Raw genomic sequence first — 26,114 nt, forward strand, 5'->3', positions numbered from 1 at the left:
AGTTTACATTAATGATTAATTAAAATTAAATTGCATCAACATTAATTTGAGGAAATTATCAGTCATTATTGTTTTAAATGTTTCTTCTGTTCCTTTCTCTCATTTTTTACTACTGGTATTCCTATTCTACTTGTTAAAACTTTTGTCGTTATCCTAGACTCTTTGGATATTCTGTTCTTTTTGTTTCTTTTTGTTCTCTTTGCCTTTTGGTTATTAAGGATTCTATTGCTATACCATCTAGCTTGGAGAGTCTCCCCTCAGCCATGTCCTGTCTATTAGCTAGCCCATCGAGGACATTCTTCATTTCTCTCACAGTACTTTTTAATCTCTAACATTTATTTTTTTGTTCTTTCTTAGAAATTCCATTTGCATTGCCCATCTGTATACCATCTACTTTATCCATTAAAGCCACTTGGCATAATAATTATAGTTTAAAAAAGAAATTCCTGGCCTGATAATTCCAACATCCCTATTATGTCTGGTTCTGACACTTGCTCTATTTCTTCAAATTTTGTTTTTGGTCTTTTGGTATGCATTGTAACTTTTCTTGATAGCTGGACATAATAGACTCAGCAAGAGCAACTGCTACAAATAAATCTTTATTATATACACATATATCATTACACATTATATGTAATGTGATGGTAAAGTGTAGAGGGAGGGAAAGCATTTTATAGTTCTATGGTTTAGGTCACAGTTTTTTGGTGAGCCTATACCTCTGGACCATGAACTTCACATGTGTAATTCATTTTTCTATTTCCCCACTTAAAAGGGATAAGATGGCTAGAGTAGGCTGGATTTGGCTATTTCCCTCTCCCACATGGAAGGATAGAGCAAGCTGAAGTTGGATATTTCTCTTCCCCTGGTCAGTTAGGCTTTAATAATAACCCTGATACATTTAACTAGGTTTAACTATATTTAACTAGATTCTCTTGAGGGTAGGCCTTGCTAAGAAAAACAGAATGCTTTGGCATATTTCAAAATAGTTCCTTTTCCCCTTTCTGTGATGCAAGCTGAAGTGGATTTTTCTCCTTTATTTATTACAGGAACCTGGTTGGGCTCCCGGAGGTAAATCTCCCAACATTGCAGGGTCCCACTATGACTTGGTACCCCTGGAGTTTTTAACTCTCAGGCTTATGCACGCTGAGCCTCCAGGAGTTTGTCAATTACAGCTCAGGTTTTGCTACCCCAGCACTGGTTCCCACAGCAGGTTCTGCTTGTGATCTCTACTCAGGGAAACCATACTTCCCTGTATTTGCCTGTTTGTGTCTCAAAAATGTTGGGAGCTGTGGACTGTCTTGTGTCCTCTCCTCTCTTACAAATCCTAGAAGAGTTGTTAATTTTTTAGTCAACAGCCTTATCTTTGTTGTTAGGACAGAGTGCATACTTTCAGGTTCCTTATATGCAGAACAAGAAACCAGAAGTATAAATAAGCTCTCCATTAAACTTTTTTCAATTAACCCTTGAGTGTACTATCTCGAGAGATAACAAGATCCTAACTGAAGTAGTGATACTATAAAAATAATAATTTGATTGCTTATTCAGAAGTAAGTTTATTTTTAATCTAATGTAACTGGTAGTTTGACTTAAATGACTTATGAGATGTATAAAGCAACTCTGTTTTTGTTTTCTGATTGTCTTTGAAATGTACTCTGAAGGGCTAGTTCTCTTATCAGGATGGAAACTTGGGTGGGCTCCATGACATTTGTGGCCACTCTAAGATTTAAAAATAAAACCTTATTTGAAGTTGCAAATCATCTCATTGCAGCAATAAATGGGAAGTACTGTTACTTCAGATTTTCAAATTTGATTTTATGTTGAAGATGCGCTAGCCCTCTCCCAAGTTTATTTCCTTATACGTGGCAAGTCTAGAGTCTAGGAATGGAGTTTGGTTAGCTACCTTTTCTTTCTTCAGATATATTGACTCCTCTTTGTCTTTCAATACTTAGTTTCTATCCCTTTCATACTTGTAGGACAAAGAGGTAAAGGAAGAAATAGCCTTATGGAGGTTTTTACTTTTCTAATGCTGTCATGAGTTCATTTATCCTTTTTCTTGTTATATCAGCTATTTAAAACTTAATCGCACTTTTATGGGTTGCTTTGAGTTTCTTCACAGTATCCAACCTGTGTTTTAGGGATCTCTTACCTGTGGTTCTCTTGATGAGGGTTATGCTTTCTCTTTTGGCTTATAGTTTGCACCTCTTCATGTAATCTCTGGACCTCTAGCAATAGTTCCAGCCTTTTTCTCTCATCTTTTAATTAACCTATTTTAATTGTCTTTCTTTAATTGTATGTAAAAAAAAAAATCCATAACTTATCTCTCTAGTTGTGACTGAAATCTGGAACATAGAAACCACTTGAACAGTCTATCAACTTACTACTTTTAAAGTTTGATACGTTAAAAAAAAAAAATGTCCTTTTCTTGGTAGCAACAAAATTTTTCCTTCAATCTCTTGTCTTTTAGATTTTGATACAAAGCAAATAATGGTCTGCTGGCTACCCCAAACTCCACAGGAGACATATTAAGATCTTAGAATTGTTGTTATTGTCTCTAAGAATTTGCTTTCTTGAGCTAATGATAAAAGGATTCCCCCATTATTCTTTCTTGAGGAAGATGAAATTTATTGAAAAGCTGCTTCCAAAAATTTCATTTAAAAAATCTTTCTCTGACCTATTTCCTACTCCTGATCCTTTTGCATTATTGGTTTCAGTAAACAGTTTAACAGTTTGGAAATAATTTCTTTAAAATTTTATATCACATTACTATATGTCACTTTGGAATATATTGTCTTATCTTCTTGGCCTCTTAATGGAAAGTTCCATTAAATATACTGTTATAGTTCCATCTTCCTTTTTGTCATTGTGACATTCTGGGATCTCTCCTTACCTTTCTTTATTTTTTAATGGGATAAGTCAATGAATTTCTTTGTTTGTGTGAAGAAATTGGGGTACATTTTTGTTATGGCTTTTCACTTTCATCATATTGGAATAGTTCTTGTAATATCCTGAGACATTTGCTCACATTTTCTTTATTCACATTTCCCAACTATTTGGGGTATAATTCAAGCCTCCTTTTTACAGCCTTTCAAGTCTCATTCAAAGCATAATGTCATATCAGGAACAAAGACACAGAGAATGAAGACACTTTATTTTTCTTCTAATCTGACAATGCATCTAGTCTTCTTCAGGATTTTTTATCATAAAAGTATTTAATATTTTAACAACTATATTATATGTTAGTGTTTCCTAGTTTTCTCTTCTGTATGTGAATTAATACAGTTCCTTCATCTGACTTATTTATCTACTTGTGCCACAATTACCAACCTGGCACACTTGCAGTAGTGTGTCTTATTGCACAGAGAAGGAAAACCTTCCTTTGGTGGTCTGCCCACACTTGGAAGAGCCCTCATAAAAGAGGCAAAAAGCAGACACCCATGAGCTCTGTTCCAATAATCAACATCTGACATCTATCTGATTTAGTGTTGTTGGAACCTGTCCTCTTATACGTGATTGTGATAAAACAGCATGGTTTTATTGTCCGAATAAACTTCTCTCATTGTTTAAAATCTTGGATTATAGAACACTGTTTTTTAGGGCTATAATTTAGTTAATAATGTGTATATAGTTTAATATAATATTTATATATCTAAATATTCATTTTGGAGCTAAAATATTGGATCCTGGGAAGATCAAGTCTTCTTCAAGGCCAGGCTAGGAAAAAAATAAAAAATAAGCTGTCCTTACTATCAGGAAAATATGGATTTCATTACACATTTTAAACTTGTTTCTTACATATTTACAGATACTTCTTTTTGTGACCTTATTCTAAACTGGTCTAGATTTTCTTTATTTTTTTTTTTTTCCTTTTTTTTTTGAGTATTTGAAGGTAGTTTTTATTTATGTTTTTATTTATTTACTTTACAATATTGTATTGGTTTTGCCATACATCGACATGAATCCACCACAGGTGTACACGTGTTCCCAACCCTGAGCCCCCCTCCCACCACCCTCCCCATACAATCTGTCTGGGTCATCCCAGTATACCAGCCCCAGGCATCCTGTATCTTGCATCAAACCTGGATTGGTGATTCATTTCTTATATGATATTATATGTGTTTCAGTGCCATTCTCCCAAATCATCCCACCCTCCTGTCCCATAGAGTCCAAAAGACTGTTCTATACATCTGTGTCTCTTTTGCTGTCTTGCATACAGGGTTATCATTACCATCTTTCTAAATTCCATATATATGCGTTAGTATACTGTATTGGTGTTTTTCTTTCTGGCTTACTTCACTCTGTATAATCATCTCCAGTTTCATCCACCCCATTAGAACTGATTCAAATGTATTTTTTTTAATGGCTGAGTAATACCCCACTGTGTATATGTACCACAGCTTTCTTATCCATTCATCTGCTGATGGACATCTAGGTTGCTTCCATGTCCTGGCTATTACAAACAGTGCTGCAATGAACATTTGGGTACACGTGTCTCTTTCAATTCTGGTTTCCTCAGTGTGTATGCCCAGCAGTGGGATTGCTGGGTCACAAGGCAGTTCTATTTCCTTTTTTTTTTTTTTTTTATAGAAAAACTTTATTTTCTTTTCAGTTTTTTTTTTTTTTTAATTTTTATTTTATTTTACTTTACAATACTGTATTGGTTTTGCCATAAATTGACATGAATCCACCACAGGTGTACATGAGTTCCCAAACATGAACCCCCCTCCCACCTCTCACCCCATATCATCTCTCTGGATCATCCCTGTGCACCAGCCCCAAGCATCCTGTATCCTGCATTGGACATATACTGGCGATTCATTTCTTACATGATAGTAAACATGTTTCAATGCCATTCTCCCAAATCATCCCTCCCTCTCCCTCTGAGTCCAAAAGTCCACTCTACACATCTGTGTCTCTTTTGCTGTCTCACATACAGGGTCATCATTACCATCTTTCTAAATTCCATATATATGTGTTAGTATACTGTATTGGTGTTTTTCTTTCTGGCTTACTTCACTCTGTATAATAGGCTCCAATTTCATCCATCTCATTAAAACTGATTCCAGTGAATTCTTTTTAATGGCTGAGTAATACTCCATTTTGTATATGTACCAAAGCTTTCTTATCCATTCATCTGCTGATGGACATCTAAGATGTTTCCATGTCCTGGCTATTATAAACAGTGCTGCGATGAACACTGGGGTACATGTGTCTCTTTCAATTCTGGTTTCCTTGGTGTGTATGCCCAGCAGTGGGATTGCTGGGTCATAAGGCAGTTCTGTTTGCAATTTTTTAAGGAATCTCCACACTATTCTCCATAGTGGCTGTACTAGTTTGCATTCCCACCAATAGCGCAAGAGTGTTCCCTTTACTCCACACCCTCTCCAGCATTTATTGCTTGCAGACTTTTGGATTTGCAGATGACATGATCCTCTACATAGAAAACCCTAAAGACTCCACCAGAAAATTACTAGAGCTAATCAATGAATATAGTAAAGTTGCAGGATATAAAATCAACACACAGAAATCCCTTTCATTCCTGTACACTAATAATGAGAAAGTAGAAAAAGAAATTAAGGAAACAATTCCATTCACCATTGCAACAGAAAGAATAAAATACTTAGGAATATATCTATCTAAAGAAACTAAAGACCTATATTTAGAAAACTATAAAACACTGATGAAAGAAATCAAAGAGGACACTAATAGATGGAGAAACATACCATCTTCATGGATCGGAAGAATCAATATAGTGAAAATGAGTATTTCCAGTTGTTTTTTTTTTGTTGTTGTTGGGTTTTTTTTTGCAATTTTTTAAGGAATCTCCACACTGTTCTCCATAGTGGCTGTACTGGTTTGCATTCCCACCAACAGTGTAAGAGGGTTCCCTTTTCCCCACACCCTCTCCAGCATTTATTGCTTGTAGACTTTTGGATAGCAACCATTCTGACTGGCATGAAATGGTACCTCTTTGTGGTTTTGATTTGCATTTCTCTGATAATGAATGATGTTGAGCATCTTTTCATGTGTTTGTTAGCCATCTGTATGTTTTCTTTGGAGAAATGTCTATTTAGTTCTTTGGCCCGTATTTTGATTGGATTGCTTATTTTACTGGAGTTGAGCTGCAGGAGTTCCTTGTATATTTTTGAGATTAGTTGTTTGTCAGTTGCTTCATTTGCTATTATTTTCTCCCATTTTAAAGGCTGTCTTTTCACCTTGCTTATAGTTTCTTTTGTTTTGTAGAAGCTTTAATTTTAATTAAGTCCCATTTGTTAATTTTTGCTTTTATTTCCAATATTCTGGAAGGTAGGTCATAGAGGATCCTGCTGTGATTTATGTTGGAAATTGTTTTGCCTATGTTCTCCTTTAGGAGTTTTATAGTTTCTGGTCTTATGTTTAGATCTTTAACCCATTTTGAGTTTATTTTTGTGTATGGTGTTAGAAAGTGTTCTAGTTTCACTCTTTTACAAGTGGTTGACCAGTTTTCCCAGCACCACTTGTTAAAGAGATTGTCTTTAATTCATTGTATATTCTTGCCTCCTTTGTCAAAGATGAGGTGTCCATAGGTGTGTGGTTTTATCTCTGGACTTTCTATTTTGTTCCATTGATCTACATTTCTGTCTTTGTGCCAGTACCATACTGTCTTTATGACTGTGGCTTTGTAGTAGAGCCTGAAGTCAGGCCAGTTGATTCCTCCAGTTCCATTCTTCATTCTCAAGATTGCTTTGGCTTTTTGAGGTTTTTTGTATTTCCATACAAATTGTGAAATTATCTATTTCATACTTATTTGTATTCTCAGACTATAGTTTCCATGATCTGGTTTTCCTGACACAGATAATTAACTATCAAACATTTTTGTTGTTGTTGATTAAAGTTTACACTAAAATGAAAAAGCACTCTTACTATCCTTATCATCAGAATTCATATTAGTGGCTCTTATATGCACAAATTATCTCTCCAACAAGTAATAGATAACTCTGACTGTAACATTTTGTTTAGGGGACTTAATACCTTCCACCATTTCATCTAGACTCTTGTCTCCTGGACACTAGCTCTTGATCTATTTGACTTCCTCTGTCACTTGGTCATTCACAGGTTGTTGATTATGCAATAGATAATGCACAAGAGATTTTGTCAAATGATAGATGTGTTAATGAATTATGCACAAGGATCAGGTTGATAGATGAAATATAGAATGCTCAGTTAAATTTGCTTTTCAGATAAACATACTAAAAATAATTCACTGCTTATCTAAAACAAAGAGCCTCTTGATGAAAGTGAAAAAGGAGAGTGAAAAATTGGTTTAAAGCTCATCATTCAGAAAACGAAGATCATGGCATCTTGTTCCATCACTTCATGGCAAATAGATGGGGAAACAGTGGAAACAGTGGCTGACTTTATTTTTCTGGGCTCCAAAATCACTGCAGATACTCATTGCAGCCATGAAGTTAAAAAACATTTACTCCTTGGAAGTAATGATCAACCTAGACAGCATATTAAAAAGCAAAGACATTACTAGGTCAACAAAGGTCCGTCTAGTCAAGGCTATGGTTTTTCCAGTGGTCATTATGTATGTGAGAGTTGGACTATAAAGAAGGCTGAGTGCCGAAGAATTGATGCTTTTAAACTGTGGTGTTGGAGAAGACTCTTGGGAGTCCCTTGGACTGCAAGGAGATCCAACCAGTCCATCCTAAGGGAGATCAGTCCTGAGTATTCCTTGGAAAGATTGATGTTGAAGCTGAAGCTCAATAATTTGGCTACCTGATGCGAAGAGATGACTCATTTGAAAAGACCCTGATGCTGGGGAAGATTGAGGGCAGAAGGATAGGGGACGATAGAGGATGAGATGGTTGGATGGCATCACCGAATCAATGGACATGGGTTTGGGTGGACTCTGGGAGAAGGTGATGGATAGGGAGGTTTGGAGTGCTGCATTTCATGGGGTAGCAAAGAGTCGGACACAACTGAGCGACTGAACTGAACTGAACTATTTGAAATTCAAATACAACTGGACATCCTGTATTTTTATTTGCTAAGTGTGATAACCCTATGAAGAGAGTACTATTGATTAAGAATTTTTGTCCCAATATGATCACAGTACATAATTTTTCTTTATTCTTCATTAATCTTTATTGTATCCAGTTTTGTGTAATTCTGTTAGATTTAGTTTCCTACCTAAAATTTCCCCTTTGGTTTGTGTGCTTACTATTGCATAAATCATTCCAAGGACTAGAGCTCTGGGGAAAAAAAAAAAAAAATGGGAAAGAAAAATGCTGACTATTGGTCTGATTATTTCCTTGACTAAATACTCTCCAATTTGTTTATGGCCTAGCTTAGAACTAAATATTTGCTGGCTATCTTATCACCCTGTATTTGATTCTTGTATAACTTAGAGTCCCAGCAGAGGAAAAAAAGATAAAACAATTCAGGAAAGGAAGATAATTAAAAAAAAAAAAAAAAAAAGGCTTTTCAAGAACGTGAACAGGGTTAAGAGGCCCAAGAAGAATGGCAAAGCCCCAGAGGCTAACAATGATTAATATTTGTTAAGACATGTTTGAATGAAGAGGATGGTGTAGCCAGAACTAGCAAAACTATAGCCCTGGAGAAAAGTATCAGTGCTGATGATTGGGAAAATATCTGTTGATTAAACTGGGAGCTGGCGCAAAACAGTTGAGAGTACAATTATCCTGATCTCCCGTTTCTGCTCTTAGGGCAATTATGTCTACCATTACTCAATCCCATCTAGAGATCCAGAGGGGCAGGGAGCTCAAGTAAGGAATCATAGAGGTCAATGCCAAGAGACTAGAAAATGAATCTGAGGGAATAACTGGTTCAGAACAGTGAAGGAAAGATCTCAAATCATTTACATATATAAATATATCCATTAAAAAGCATAGGAAAGCTGTTCAAAAGAAGTTAATCATTGGATTCCAGATGTGAAATGAATAATGTTACTTTTTATTAAATAGTGAGCTCTTCAGTCATTTCAGTAATGGGCTTTTGCACAAGCAGGTTATTGTTCATAAATGTAAAACTACTGTTTGGGGATCTTACTCTTTTCAAAGTTGTTCTAAATGGTAATAACCAATGTTCTCTGAGGGAGGTATAGAAATTAATACCTTCAGTATTGTTGGTAGAAGTGTATATTTTGTTCAATTTTTGTGAAGAAAAATTTGGCATAAGTATCAAAAATTAAATGTATCTAGACCTACAATCTGAAAATTAATGTGTAGGAATTTATACTAAGGAAATTGTCAATTAAGTTCAGTTTAGTCACTCAGTCATGTCCGACTCTTTGTGACCCCATGGACTGCAACACACCAGCCTCACTGTCCATCATCAACTCCTGGAGTCTACCAAACTCATGTCCGTTGAGTCAGTGATGCCATCCAACCCTCTCATCCTCTGTTGCTCCCTTCTCTTCCTGCCCTTAATCTTTCCCAGCATCAGGGTCTTTTAAATGAGTCAGCTCTTCAGATGAGATGGCCAAAGTATTGGAGTTTCAGCTTCAAATCAGTTTTTCCAATGAATACCCAGGACCGATCTCCTTTAGGATGGACTGATTGGATCTCCTTGCAGTCCAAGGAGCTCTCAAGAGTCTTCTCCAACACCACAGTTTGAAAGCATCAATTCTGCACTCAGCTTTCGTCACAGTCCAACTCTCACATCTATACATGACCACTGGAAAAACCATAGCCTAGAATAGATGAACTTTAATTGGCAAAGTAATGTCTCTGCTTTTTAATATGCTGTCTACATTGGTCATAACTTTCCTTCTAAGGAGCAAGCATCTTTTAATTTCATGGCTGCAATCACCATCTGAAGTGATTCTGGAGCCCGCAAAAATAAAGTCAGCCACTGTTTCCCCCTCTATTTGCCATGAAGTGATGGGACAGGATGCCATGATCTTAGTTTTCTGAATGTTGAGCTTTAAGCCAACTTTTTCACTCTCCTCTTTCTCTTTCATCAAGAGGCTCTTTAGTGCTTCTTCACATTCTGCCATAAGGGTGGTGTCATCTGCATATCTGAGGTAACTGATATTTCTCCAAGCAACCTTCATTCCAGCTTCTGCTTCATCCTGTCCAGTGTTTCTCATGATGTACTCTGCATATAAATTAAATAAGCAGGGTGAAAATATACAACCTTGACATACTCCTTTTCCTATTTGGAACCAGTCTTTTGTTCCATGTCCCGTTTTACTGTTGCTTCCTGACTTGCATATAGGTTTCTCAAGAAGCAGGTCAGGTGGTCTGGTATTCTGATCTCTTTCAGAATTTTCCAGTTTGTTGTGATCCACACAGTCAAAGACTTTGGCATAGTCAATAAACTAAAAATAGATGTTTTTATGAAACTTTGCTTTTTCAGAGATCCAAGGGATGTTGGCAATTTGGTCTCTGGTTCCTCTGCCTTTACTAAAACCAGCTTGAACATCTGGAAGTTCATGGTTCATGTATATCTGAAGCCAGGCTTGGAGAATTTCAATCATTACTTGGCTAGTGTGTGAGATGAGTGCAGTTATGCAGTCCTTTGAGCACTCTTTGGCATTGTCTTTGTTTGGGATTGGAATGAAAACTAACTTTTTCCAGTCTTGTGGCCACTGCTGAGTTTTCCAAGTTTGCTGACATATTGAGTGCAGCACTTTCACAGCATTATCTTTTAGGATTTGAAGTAACCAAATGGAATTCCATCACCTTCACCTACTTTGTTCGTAGTGATGCTTCCTAATGCACACTTGACTTCACATTCTAAGTTGTTGACTCTAGTTGAGTGATCACACCATCATGATTATCTGGGTTGTGAAGATCTTTTTTGTACAGTTCTTCCATGTATTCTTGCCACCTCTTCTTAATATCTTCTGCTTCTGTTAGGTCCATACCATTTCTGTCTTTTTTGAGCCCATCTTTCCATGAAATGTTCCCTTGGTATCTCTAATTTTCTTGAAGAGATCTCTAGTCTTTCCCACTCTATTATTTTCCTCTATTTCTTTTCACTCATCACTGAGGAAGTCTTTCTCATCCCTCCTTGCTATTCTTTGGAACTCTGCGAGCAGCAGCTGTGTGGTGCTGGAGCAGCAAGCAGCTGAGAGGAGATACCCCAAATCCAAGGTAAGAGAAACCCCAGTAAGACAGTAGACGCTGAAAGAAGGCATCAGAGTGCAGACAGACTGAAGCCACAAACAACTAGCCAATCTGTTAACACGGACCACAGCCTTGTTTAACTCAGTGAAACTAAGCCATGCTGCGTATGTCCACCCAAGTTGAACAGGTCAAGGTGGAGAGTTCTGACAAAATGTGGTCCACTGGAGAAGGGAATGGCAAACCACTTCAGTGCTCTTGCCTTGAGAACCCCATGAACAGTATGAAAAGGCAAAAAGATAAGACACTGAAAGATGAACTCCCCAGCTTGGTAGGTGCCCAATATGTTGCTGGAGATCAGTGGAGCAGTAACTCCATAAAGAATGAAGGGACGGAGCCAAAACAAAAACAACACCCAGTTTGGATGTGACTGGTGATAGAAGCAAAGTCTGATGCTGTAAAGAGCAATATTGCATGGGAACCTGAATGTTAGGTCCATGAATGAAGGCAAATTGGAAGTGGTCAAACAGGAGATGGTAGAGTGAATGTCAACATGCTAAGAATCAGTGAACTAAAATGGACCGGAATGGGTGAATTTAACTCAGATGACCATTACATCTACTACTGTGGGCAGGAACCCCTCAGAAGAAATGGAGTAGCCATCATAGTCAACGAAAGAGTCTGAAATGCTGTACTGGTATGCAATCTCAAAAACAGTAGAATGATCTCTGTTCGTTTCCAAGGCAAACCATTCAATATAATGGTGACCCAAGTCTATGCCCTGACCAGTAATGCTAAAGAAGCTGAAAGTGAATGGTTCTATGAAGACCTACAAGACCTTTTAGAACTAACACCACAAAAAGATGTCCTTTCTATTATAAGGGACTGGAATGCAAAAGTAAGACATCAAGAAATACCTGGGGGTCCCAGCAGCTCCGGTGGCGGGAGGAGCGGCTGCGGTCAGGCTACTCAGCTTCACGAAGGCTCTCGGCGCGCCGCGGCCCTCAGGCACACGGCTTTCGCCCGCCCCGTCGCCACGATGCCCAAGAGGAAGGTCAGCTCCGCTGAGGGGGCGGTGAAGGAGGAGCCCAAGAGGAGATCGGCGAGGTTGTCAGCTAAACCGGCTCCTGCGAAAGTGGAAACGAAGCCCAAAAAGGCGGCGGGAAAGGATAAATCTTCAGACAAAAAAGTGCAAACAAAAGGGAAAAGAGGAGCGAAGGGAAAACAGGCGGAAGTGGCCAACCAGGAGACTAAAGAAGACTTTCCTGCAGAAAATGGAGAGACTGAAAACGAGGAGAGCCCAGCCTCTGATGAAGCAGAAGAGAAAGAAGCCAAGTCTGATTAATAACCACACACCGAGTCCTGTCAGTGGTCCCTGTTTCCCTTCTTGTACAATCCAGAGGAATATTTTTATCAACTATTTTGTAAATGCAAGTTTTTTAGTAGCTCTAGAAACATTTTTAAAAAGGAAGGAATCCCACCTCATCCCATTTTTTAAGTGTAAATGCTTTTTTTTAAGAGGTGAAATCATTTGCTGGTTGTTTATTTTTTGGTACAACCAGAAAATAGTGGGATATTGGATACGGGAGGCTTTGATTGTCTTGGGTGTCAGCTTAAGATTCCATAGATGGGGGTAGCTTTTATATCCTATAATGCAAAAGCATACTAAATGGCAGTTTGGAGTCAGTTGTGCAGTTAATGTCTTGAATACTTTAAATTACTTCTCTTCCCATATTGTTTTGGTAGAATTATTTCCTACAGAAAACCACTTTTTGATCTTGGCTCTCCTGGTCAGAATTTTGTGCACTATACTATAACATCTTTGGTCGTGGTAGTCCAGTTTTCCTAGTAACTTGGTTAATGTGCTGTGAACGATTGACAGTTTGGGTATGTAGTGTATATGATATTAAATTGTGAATCAGTGGGACTTAAGATGTAACAACATATCAATATTTGAAGATATTGGTACTTGATATCCTGTTAAGGAAAGTTTGCTCCAAATTTTAAGCTGGAAAGTCACTGGAATAACTGTTAAGAATCACAACTACATGATATTTTAGATTTCTGGTACGTATGTGAAGAATTGTGTACAAATTGAAATGTCTGTGTAGTGATCCTCAAAACAACCAATAACATCTCAGTTATAAAAGAAAAAAAAAAAAAGAAATACCTGGAGTAATAGGCAAATTTGCCTTTGGAGTACAGAATGAATCAGAGCAAAGGCTAATAGGGTTTTGCCAAGAGAACACACTGGTCATAGTAAATACCCTCTTCCAACAACACAAGAGAAAACTCTACACATGGACATCACCAGATGGTTGACACCAAAATCAAATTGATTATATTCTTTGCAGCCAATGATGGAGAAGCTCTATACAGTCACCAAAAACAAGACTGGGAGCTGACTGTGGCTCAGATCATGAACTCCTTATTGCCAAAATCAGAGTTAAATTGAAGAAAGTAGGGAAAACCACTAGACCATTCAGGTATGACCTAAATCAAATCCCTTATGACTATACAGTGGAAGTGAGAAATAGATTTAAGGGACTAGATCTGATAGACAGAGTGCCTGATGAACTATGGATGGAGGTTCATGACATTGTACAGGAGACAGGTATCAAGACCATGCCCAAGATAAAGAAATGCAAAAGAGCAAAATGACTGTCTGAGGAGGCCTTCCAAATAGCTGTGAAAAGAAGAGAAGCGAAATGCAAAGGAGAAAAGGAAAGAAAACTGTCAGACAACTGTATATGGTGCATACAGATATTGTGTATATGAGAATATTCATTCATGGTTAGAACATTTACAATCAAATTAAATATGTTAATGGATTATTTAAATAAATTATGACACATCTATAAAATAATATGCTGTCAAAATGCTTTTGATTTTATTACCATAGATATGTACTATGTGTGTCCTCAGTTGCACAGTTGTATCTGATTTTTTGAGACTCTGTGGATTGCAGCCTGCCAGGATCTTCTGTCCATGGGATTTCCCAGGCAAAAATACTAGAGTGGGTTGCTATTGCCTGCTCCAAGGCATCTTCCTGAACCAATGATTGAACCCATATTTCTTCCATCTCTTGCATTGTCTAGTGATTCTTTACCACTAGCACTCCCTGGGAAGCATCAATAGATGTGTACTATATATTTTTAATTAAAAAAAAAATTACAAACTACGATACAGAATATGACCCCACTTACGTATTTTTCCCCTGAATTTCACATAAATGAAATTATAGCAAATGTAGCCTTTACATTTGTTTACTTTCACTTAGCATAATGTTTTTGAGATTCACTTATATTTTCACATGCATACGTAGTTTATTCCATTTTGTTGCTGCATAATATTTCATTGTATGGCTTATAAACACAACTTGTTTATATTTTGAATAATGGATGGACATTGGGTTGTTTCCAATTTGAAGCTCTTATAAATAAAACTGCTATATACAGTAATATACAGAGTATTTTATAGGCATATATTTATTTCTCTTCGGCAAATACCTAGGAGTAGAATGTCTGGATCATAAGGTAAGGATATATTTAGCTTTAAATAAAAACTGCAAAATTCTTTCAGAGTAACTATTCCATTTGAATTGCCATTAGCAATATATGAGAGTTATTGTTTATTCCTGAATGTCTTACAAAAAAATACTTTTTTTATCATCAGATAGTACAATAAAACTATTTCTTTTTAGTTGATTAAGTATTTCTACAGGAAAAAAAAAAAAACCTTCGGGGTCTGAAGTTGAGAGTAAATATATAAAGGCCATTAACAATATGTGTTAGATGTGCTAAAATAAAATAATAGCTCAACAAAGACCATATTAGGGCAATTTTTACATCTTAAATTATCTTATTAGATTTTTTTTTAAATTTATCTCAGTAGCTTATGTCTGATACTCAGTCCACCTCTATATCAAGGAAATATTTAGAAATGTATATTATCATCATAAACATTGTAAAAAACTGTTTTCTCTGAGTCTGTTTCTTAACATAGATTTAATGACTTTTTCATTGTGAGATGACTCCATTGTTTATTTTGCCTTCCAACTTTTCTTCTTTTAGCATCAGGCAGCATAGGTAAACTTCAGAATATTTTCTCTTATCCTTTTTCTTCTTTCCTAAACTTTTCTTACAAAAAATATATACTAATTTATTGCCACTTGCTTTATCTCCATTTTAGATTCTATTTTTTTCTTTTATTAATCAACTACCACAAAAATTCTCACATTGAAAGTAAAATTTGTATACTAGAATTCTATGTGATGAAATTTGCAGTTGAATATTATTCTACTTTTCTATAACTTACCAGAATACATCTTAATTTCAAAGAGGAAAAAAGATGTAAATTGTACAGGACTGATTTGTTTTATTCTCACAAACTTGCTTATTCAGAGATTTTTATTTTCTCTACGTACTATTGTCACCAAGTAACTGTTGATTTGCTCATCTTATATTCCAAGATGATATGCAAAGCATTTTATTTTAAGAACTACGCCCTGATTAATTCAATTTGAAATGGTTTCCACTCAAATCTATGTCTTACTCTGCCATTTACTAGATATTTTTTCTGAAATTTACCACGGTTTTCCCAGAGGGATTTTGAAAGACCACTGTGTGCATGCCTTTGTCTCCAAGCAGAGTGTCATTCCTAAGTACTGGGGGCACTGTAGCAAGAATCATTTGTTAGGGACAGATGAAACCATTATGCATAACCTATAACGTGCCCTCATCATCAACTGAGCACTAGTTGTATAAATTACTTTTACTGAGTTCAGTATCTATTTTATTAGTGCTGTTCCTGTTCTATTGCACAGAATGTATATTGCTAACCTATTAAGTAAAATCGCTTATAGATGTAAATTTTTATGACTTTTTAAATGTTAATGTATGGCTTGTTAAATGTTAAAGTGGTAAATAGCTCCTAGAAGCTCATATGTACTAAATTCTATTTTGTAGCTCTCAGCATTTAAAGAAAGAATTTATAAGATATTTGTCAAGCTAAGATTTTTATAAACTTGCTGCTTTTAATATATGATTGTACAAAAGAAATTTGTATAATTAGAAGATAATACAAATGCTATATTAAATGGCCACTGTCATAAAGTAACAAATAACCTCTTGCTGGTAGATTAAGGTAGAAAAATATTATAAAATGTAAGAATTACAAATTTAGCTACTGCTGCAAACTTAGAATAATATTCCAGGTCATTGTACCAAATTTATGCTCTTCTGTTTAGGGATGCTTACAATTCCTACTTATTTAAATATTTATTGTAAAAAAGTGATTTTGGTGGTGTTGTTTTCAATTTTTGCCATACCATGTGGCTTGTGAGATCTTAGTTCCCTGACCAGGAATTGAACCCACACTCTCAGCAGTGAAAGCACAGAGTACTAACCTCTGGATAACCAGGGAATTCCAAGCAGTGATTTTCTGATCCATTTTGGCTCTTATTACTGCCCATGTTACTCATAACATAGAAGCTAGAGTACCGTAATTATAGAATGAATGAAATCAAAGATCAGAACAATTTTTAATGTCAAAACTTTTGTCATCATTGAAGATTTGACATTAGATTTAACTCTAGATCCTTTTAGAATATGACTGTCTAGATTCCCACTATTGAATTACGTTCATGAGACCTGAGGTCCAAGCACAGGTATATTTTAAATGTGACCGAGATTAACATGACATGCTCACTATGTGAATATTTCTAATCTATCTAGTTTATAATTTATAAAAGGAAAACCAGTATCCAAAAGTTTAAAGAATTTAGTCAGTTTTAAAGATCTAGTAAGAATTAAGGCTGAGATCAAAAATATAATGACTTCCTATTGTACCCATGAGGTGAAAGACAGAACATTCTTCAATCAAAGCCAAAATAGGAGTATCAACAAAGTGAGCATCCGCCTTCTCCCAGCCCATGGATGCTTCCCACAGTGATGTTAATGAACAAAGAGGCAAGATAACACTCTTATTATGTAACTACTTGTTAGATTACTAGGGCTTTAGCAATAATACCACAAACTGGTATTTTCTTGTCAGCTGAGCCATAATACCACAAATGGATTCTTTACCAGCTGAGACACTGAGGAAACCTCAGAACACTGGAGTAGGTAGCCTATCCCTTCTCCAGCAGATCTTCCTGAGCCAGGAATCAAACTGGGGTCTCCTGCACTGCAGGCAGATTCTTTACCAGCTAAGCTGCCAGGGAAGCCCACCACAAACTAGGTGGCTGAAGTAACAGAAATGTATTGACTTGGAGTGCTGGAGGCTAGAAATTCAAAGTCCAGGTGTTAGCAGCGTCGCTTTCTTCTGATGACTATAAGGGAGAATCTGTTCATGCCTCAGTTGTAGCTTATGACAGTTTGCTGACTATCTTTGATGTTCTTTGGCTTCCGATGCAGTATGCTGTTTCTGTCTTCATGTTCACATGGCATTTTCCCTGTATGCTTGTCTGCTTCTGTGTCCAAACCTCCCCTTATAATAAGATTACTTACACTCAATATACTCAATTACTTATACTAAATATACTCAATTAGGGCCCACCCTAATAACAACATTTAACTTGCTTTTCAATACCATATTTCCAAATAAGGTCATATTCTGAATTACTGGGTTAGGAATTCAACTTATCTTTTATGGGGGACAAAATTCAATACATAATTATCTTCACAGAGGCCAGAGGAGAAGGAGCAGCTCAGCAGACTCAGAAGTTCTCTCCCAAACAAAGGCTCACCCCTTACATTATGTTCGAATTATTACCTTCATAACATCATCCTTATTCTGAGGTAGCAACCCTTCAAAACTTCATTGCAGTTCTTTCCCAAGGAGGGAGTGATTAGAATCCTGCAGTTCTTTCACTAATTACTGTTTAATTTACACTTTAAAAAATAATCCATTAGTGTAATATGGAAGTTTAATTACTTGGGTAATGAGTAGTCAAACTTAAAAGAAACTTTCAAACTTCTTCTATAAAAGGAATAATATGTGCTTTTCTCCCATTATTTGTGTGGTTGTTTTCTAATTAATACTTATTTTCCATGAAGTCTCAATCTCTAAACTTTTGCCCAAAATTCACTAATTCAATTTATGTATTTCTACAATTTAAGTGTTTCTACTTCTGCTTTTATGACTACACCAAAGCCTTTGACTGTGTGGATCACAACAAACTGGAAAATTCTTCAAGAGATGGGAAAGCCAGACCACCTGACCTGCCTCCTGAGAAATTTGTATGTAGGTCAAGAAGCAACAGTTAGAACTGAACATGAAACAACAGACTGGTTCTAAAGTGGGAAAGGAGTACATCAAGTCTGTATATTGTCACTCTGCTTATTTAACTTATATGCAGTGTACATCATGAGAAATGCCAGGCTGGATGAAGCACAAGCTGGAATCAAGATTACCAGGAGAAATACCAATAACCTCAGATACACAGAAGACACCACCCTTATGGCAGAAAGTAAGAGGAACTAAAAAGCCTCTTGATGAAAGTGAAAGATGAGAATGAAAAAGCTGGCTTAAAACTCAACATTCAGAAAACTAAGATCATGGCATCTGGTCACACCACTTCATGGCAAATAGATGGGGAAACAATGGAGACAGATTTTATTTTTTTGGACTCCAAAATCACTGCAGATGGTGACTGCAGCCATGAAATTAAAAGACACTTACTCCTTGGAAAAAAAGTTATGACCAACCTAGATAGCATATTTAAAAGCAGATATATTACTTTGCCAACAAAGTTCCATATAGTCAAAGCTATGTTTTTTTTTTCTAGTAGTCATGTATGGATGTGAGAGTTGGACTATAAAGAAAGCTGAGTGCCAAAGAATGATGCTTTTGAATTGTGGTGTTGAAGAAGACTCTTGAGAGTCCCTTGGACTACAAGGAGATCCAACTAGTCTATCTTAAAGGAAATCAGTCCTGAATATTGGAAGGACTGATGTTGAAGCTAAAACTCCAATACTTTGGCCACCTGATGCAAAGAACTGACTCATTTGAAAAGATCCTGATGCTGGGAAAGATTGAAGGCAGGAGGAGAAGGGGACAACAGAGGATGAGATGGTTGGATGGCATCACCGAATCAATGGACATGAGTTTGAGTAAGCTCTGGGAGTTGGTGATGGACAGGGAAGCCTGGCATGCTGCAGTCCAAGGGGTCACAAAGAGTCACACACGACTGAGCTACTGAACTGAACTGAACTGACAGGTTGACACATACCTAACACTTATGCTTCTCACTTTTGCTGTATAATTGTCTTGCTTTCTGAACATGTTGTCTTTCTATTAAAAACACACTACTGTTTTTACCTTGTAGAGTAGAAATTTATTATTTTCTTCATCAAGATATATCATGTCTGTCTGGGAATTTCTTTTCTTCCAGCTTCACATATTTGTTTCCCTCAAATAATGCCATGTTCTCACTTGATTCTACTCAAGAAAACCACAAAGGATTGGCCCAGGATTTTTCCTTATGATTAACTAGAGCTCTTACCCTGGACTTTTGAACTTGACACCAAGCATTCTGTCATTGGTATTTCTTCAGTGACAAAAGTTTTACCTTGAGATCTATCAATGGCAGTGTGTTTCTCAATGTTATTTAGGAAAGTTTCACTGAAAATAATAGAAAATTAAGAGAATTTAAATAAAAATAAAAATTCATTATTATGACATAATGCAACCCTAAGATATATTAAAGCACCAACTCAATGAAATCTTCACAATCATTTCCATTCTTTTACCCTTGATGTTGACTTCTGCTCTGAGCTTGCCATAAATTGGCTGTGCTGGTTCAGGGCAACTTACTCAGGAACTATGCTCTTCAGAAGCAGAAAGAAATCATTTTCTCCTATGTATTTAGTTTTAAAGATAAGGAAAACTTTTTAGAATGACCCAGCCAATTTTTATCACATTGTCTAGAATATATAATCATCCCATGCCTAAATTAATGACTGTCAAAGGAATTAATGCCATCATAGTTGGCTGAAGGCCAATCAGAATTAACTTACTAGAGTTGAGAATAGAGCATTTCTCCTAATATTCTTGGGCATGCAAAACAGAACATATACATCATGAAATCAGGATTGTTAACAAATGAGAAAAAGAATAAATGTTGAGTAGATTATTAAAATGCTGTTATTTCTTCAATATAGAGAAAACAAATATGTTAAAACAGTGCAGCCACTGCAGATAGAGAACGATCCAGAAGTTTTGAGGATCATCCTTCCAACTCAACTTAAAGTCCAACTGCTTTTTTTGTGTTCCATAAAATGTTTGATATTGTTGTTTATGCATCATTGGATTCTCTGAATATGTGAATGCTTATTTTTGCCTTTGAAAAAGATTTGTTACCTGTAACAAAATTAATATATTTTATCATACTGTAGCCTTATTGATGTGATATTTGTATTTGTCAAGGCTGGAAGTTTTCTACCCATTTTTGTTAGAAGGAAGGCTTTACACCTTCTACCAATTTAATTACCCCCAAATAAATCCAAATACACCTTAAAATATGCTGATCATTTCTTCAGACTATCTCATGAACATATTTCTAGCTTTACTATAAAACAACCATGATTTTTTTTACCATTTTCAAATGTGATAATCTTACCAATGTACTTATTATCATTATTAATTTAGAAAAGTTGTTGGTAAGTCATATAAGAATCATTATCTTTGATCCAAAGGAGAACATGACCCAAATAACCACAACCTTTACTGAATATTTTCATTTCATTCTTAACTTGCTGTATTATACAATTCACTTTTATTTTACATTTTAACACTATGACTTATTCCTTAAATATATTTATTTTTGGCTGCACTGGATCCTTGTGTTGTATGCAGGCTTTCTTTAGTTGCAACAAGCAGGTGCTACTCTAGTTGCGGTGCACCGGCTTCTCACTGCAGTGGCTTCTCTTCGCGGAGCACGGGCTCTAGGTGCACAGCCTCAGTAGTTGTGGTGCATGGGATGCTCTGTGGCATGTGGGATCTTTCTGGACCAGGGATCGAACCTGAACCCCTTGCATTGGCAGGCAGATTCTCAATGACTGGACCATCAGAAACATCTTTTCTGTTTTTAATTGTCAAAATACATTATCAAAATACAGTCTTTATCAACATATATTATCAAAATTCTATTCTTCTTATAAATGGAATGAATTTGACCATATAGACTATAAGTGTTAACCAGTTAATGGTCTCCCATTGGTCTCGTTTCTTACCTGTGAAACTTCAGTAATTTACTCAGGGTTTAGGTGAAGCAAATTTTGCAAATGATGCTTATAAGCATGAAAGGTTTCTTGTGATCTTCTGTATATCTACCTTAGAGTTGTGTTCTATAAAGACAGGGAAACTACTCAGATGAACAATATTTTGACCCTTCTTTGCTCTGTGATGTATATACTTTTATTTGATTTTTTAAATGAATTTACCTTATGCAATTGATTACTATTCTAGAGAAAATGATAGGAAAGACAGAGATCATTATCAATGCCGTCCTGGGATGTATACCTACTCTGTCACTTCCTACTCATTAGCATAGAAATCATTTACCCTATTACTTTAACCAGATTGCTCTGCTGACTTTGGGCCCTACCATAGGGCTCTAGATACTTTCTTATTGAAATCTACCAAAATACATATTGTGAACTGTTTAAGATAAAAAGTTTATATTTTTACTTCTTAACTGAGACTTCTATCAAAATAGCCTCATATTTAATTCAGAGAAGAGGTGGAGGGTGGCCTAATGATGCTTGATAATATAAAGATTTTGGACCAGAAAGTTCTTATTGATTGTTTTATAATATTAAAAATGTTTAGTATAAATTTTAAAAATAAAATAAGGCTTAATTGCTAAATGAACAATACAATACCTATTTTTAGTAAATATATAAATAAACCATCTTGACTTATTAGGAAAAATGTCAAAATAAATGAACTGACAATCATCACAGGAAATTTAAATAATTCTAATGCTCAGATAAGGAGGAAATTTCTGAGTTCAGAAGTATCGTGTCAGTAACTTCTTTTAAGCCAGAGCTCTGCAAAACCACAGTCCATCAGTCAAATTGAACCAACATCTTTTTTATTTATTAAAATACAGACATTCTACTCATTTATATATATTGTCTTTGGCTATTCTCTTGCTATAGTGGCAGAGTTAAGTTGCTACTGTGACTACATGACCCACAAAGTCTAAAATATTTACTAACTGATCCTATTGTCTAATAATCCCTCTTGTAAGCAAACCTGTCTCAGATTCAAAATATTGTAGGACTGTTAAGTTTATAGGCTTCCCTGGTGGTTCAGCAGTAAAGAATCTGTGGGTTGGACCCCTGGGTAAGGGAGATTCTTTGAGAAGGAAATGGCAACTCACTGCAGTATTCTTGCCTGTGATATCCCATGGACTGAGGAGACTGACAGGCTACAGTCTATGGGATCACAAGAGTCAGACACAACTTAGTGACTAAACCATCACCGGTGCCATTCTTAAAGGAGTACAACCAGAAGAAGCTTGGTTTGTCAATAAAAGGAGTCTTGGACCATGTCATATACTGTTTAACCTCAGTGATTATATGATACCTAAGCCATACAAGCCACTGTGGATTTATTTCCTTGATCAGGCTAGGGTAAATAGTGTACAGGCTAATCTGATAAACATTAAATCTCTCTCTCTCTCCATTTATTGAAGATGCCACAAAAGCCAAGACAATCTGAAGTTGCAATATTAATATTCTGGAGATCAGATGCTTGTTGCTGTGTTGGCAAAGTCAAAAGAACATTATTGGAGGAGATCATTGAGAAATGTGACCACTAGTTAACCTACTAGCTGGACCTGGACAATTAGTGACACCTTCCTTCCTCCCCAGTCCTCGGAGTGTGTGTTCTATCCACTGTTCCCACACTAGCATATCTTTTAAGGACACAGCCTTAAGTGAGTAATGTGTTGTTGAGACACTCTGTACTGAATACATGACAAATTCCAATTAAGGTCTCTGTAAACTTTTCAGATTCTAATGTGCAGAGATCTGCTTCTGTTCAGATCACCTAAGACAGGCTTAATTCATAAATTCCCTTGCTTATTAAACCTGCTACATACCAATCCAAAGTGTTCTGTCTCTCCCTGGGGCCAGTTTTGAATTTCGTCCAGGGTACCCCCAAAGTTGTGAACCAACAAATATAAGAATGTAAAACTAGCAAGTAAATCTATAGATGAGAGCATTTGTTATATAAACCTGGGTTTGTACAACTTGAGGTGAGAGATACAACCTTCATGAACCCATGTAGCCAAGGGTAAAAGTGTAAGAGTAATAGTTGTAGAGAACAGCATACTTGCACCAAAAAACCAAAGCTGAAAATACTGCAGTTTAGTATATGGGTTAACGTTCTTATTGATTTCAAAGACAAACACTAACCAACAAAAGACACAAAGACAAAATGGCATAATTGGAGAAGGAGACAGCATTATCCTTGTAAATTCTAAGAATCTGTTACATATAGGGTGTGTATCTCACTAATTTTTGCAATGCTTCTCTTCAAGGAGAGAAGTAATTAGCACCAGTTTTGAAAATTGAAACAATGTAATCATATATTTAGACTTCATATCTGGATGAGGGTTATTTCATGTTTAGGTTTCTATTAAGATTAAATTTAATTGACTTGAAATATTTAGTAATTTTTATGAAAAATATTCCATTCACTCAAAATGTTTCCCAATAGAGAGCAAATGCTTGAATAATTCTAATGTGTCAACAAAGAATCTAAGTTTTTTTTTCAGTTCAGTTCAGTTCAATCGCTCAGTCGTGTCCGACTCTTTGCGACCCCTTGAATTGCAGCACGCCAGGCCTCCCTGTCCACCAGTAACTCCCAGAGTTCACTCAGACTCATGTCTATCGAGCTGGGGATGCTATCCAGCCATCACATCCTCTGTCGTCCCCTTCTCCTCCTGCCCCCAATCGCTCCCAGCATTAGAGCCTTTTCCAATGAGCTATATCTTTACATAAGTTGGCCAAAGTATTGGAGTTTCAGCTTCAGCATCAATCCTTCCAAAGGACACCCAGGGCTGATCTCCTTTAGAATGGACTGGTTGGATCTCCTTGCAGTCCAGGGGACTCTCAAGAGTCTTCTCCAACACCACAGTTCAAAAGCATCAATTCTTTGGTGCTCAGCTTTCTTCACAGTCCAACTCTCACATCCATACATGACCACTGGGAAAACCATAGCCTTGACTAGACGGACCTTTGTTGGCAAAGTAATGTCTCTGCTTTTGAATATGCTATCTAGGTTGGTCATAACTTTCTTTCCAAGGAGTAAACATCTTTTAATTTCATGGCTGCAGTCACCATCTGCAGTGGTTTTGGAGCACAAAAAAATGAAGTCTATCACTGTTTCCACTGTTTCCCCATCTATTTCCCATAAAGTGACAGGACCAGATGCCATGATCTTTGTTTTCTGAATGTTGAGCTTTAAGCCAACTTTTTCACTCTCCTCTTTCACTTTCATTAAGAGGCTCTTTAGTTCTTCTTCACTTTCTGCCATAATGGTGGTGTCATCTGCATATCTGAGGTTATTGATATTTCTCCCAGCAATCTTGTTTCCAGCCTGTGCTTCTTCCAGCCCAGGGTTTCTCATGATGTGCTCTCCATATAAGTTAAATAAGCAGGGTGACAATATACAGCCTTGACTTACTCTTTTCCTATTTGGAACCAGTCTGTTGTTCCACCTCCAGTTCTAACTGTTGCTTCCTGACCTGCATATAGGTTTTTCAAGAGGCACGTCAGGTGGTCTGGTATTCACATCTCTTTCAGGATTTTCCACAGTTTATTGTGATCCACACAGTCAAAGGCTTTGACATAGTCAATAAAGCAGAAATAGATGTTTTTCTGGAACTCTCTTGCTTTTTCCATGATCCAGCGGATGTTGGCAATTTGATCTCTGGTTCCTCTGCCATTTCTAAAACCAACTTGAACATTAGGAAGTTCACGGTTCACGTATTGCTAAAGCCTGGCTTGGAGAATTTTGAGCATTTCTTTACTAGCGTGTGAGATGAGTGCAATTGTGTGGTAGTTTGAGCAAGTTTTTTTAGATGGCATCAAAACCATGCAAAAATCATCCTTTTAGAAAGGATTTATTCTCCATTTGTATTTCCAATTTGCTATCACAGAACTCAATATATGTAAAGTAAGTATTTTGTAAAACAGGGTATACCCTCTATTATTTTCATACTGTACTGCCTTGTGTTAAACAAGTTGTTGTTGTTGTTGTTGTTGTTTTCTCAGAATGATTTTTAATTTGGGTAATGTAGCAGTTTGTGATTTTGTTCAATTACTCGTAACTGGCATTAAACTGCAGTAATTGAGACAAAACTGTCTTTTAGCTACATTAATGTAGAGAGTTCTTGGTGTTGGTTCTGCACTTTAAGATTGTCAGGAAAAAAAGCCTCTGCAGTTCTCTTGGTGTTTAATCTAAGGCTCCATCACACAGAGTGTGTGTGTAATTATACTGGGTGAAGGAACTTGAGAATGAGACAAGCTGAATTTTGGTGTCAATTAGTTGCTGTAGCTCCAGAGAAACCAAAGATAGTGCTCTCCAGAAGAGATGAAATACATGTTAAAGTCAAAAGAGACTGGGATTAAACTTCATTGAGGAGACAGTTGAAGATTACCCATTCAAGAAGTGTGGTAGTGAATTAGAGAAGACCTTTCAGAAGGAATTAGGTCAAGGGAAACTGTTGTGTTAAAAGGGAGAGCAGAGCATGTTTTCTGTAGTGAGGATTTTGTGTGCTAAGAGGATCACTGAAATAACTGGCCAAGGAGTCCAGGTTGCACAGTAAAAGTGACAAAGGAGAGAGGGAATAGGTTTGAATAACATGTTCTTCAACATAATGAGACAGTAGCATAGACTTGTCCTGTAATTTTCAAGAAAAGCCTTAATGAAAAGATGACTACTCTGTGGGAGAGTTGACACTCCCTTTCATAGAATTCTATAATCACTTATCTTCCCAATATAAACTTGAAGGCTACAGAATCT

The 26,114-nt window shown here is 36.5% G+C and overlaps 1 pseudogene; it reads left to right on the forward strand.

Moving 5' to 3' along the window:
- Window positions 1–12,111: 12,111 nt before the first annotated feature.
- On the forward strand, window positions 12,112–12,417 carry LOC138075372 (non-histone chromosomal protein HMG-14 pseudogene; annotated as a pseudogene).
- The last annotated feature ends 13,697 nt before the right edge of the window (window positions 12,418–26,114 follow it).

The sequence above is a fragment of the Capricornis sumatraensis genome, chromosome 3, assembly GCF_032405125.1.
Source record: "Capricornis sumatraensis isolate serow.1 chromosome 3, serow.2, whole genome shotgun sequence".
Lineage (NCBI taxonomy): Eukaryota > Metazoa > Chordata > Mammalia > Artiodactyla > Bovidae > Capricornis > Capricornis sumatraensis.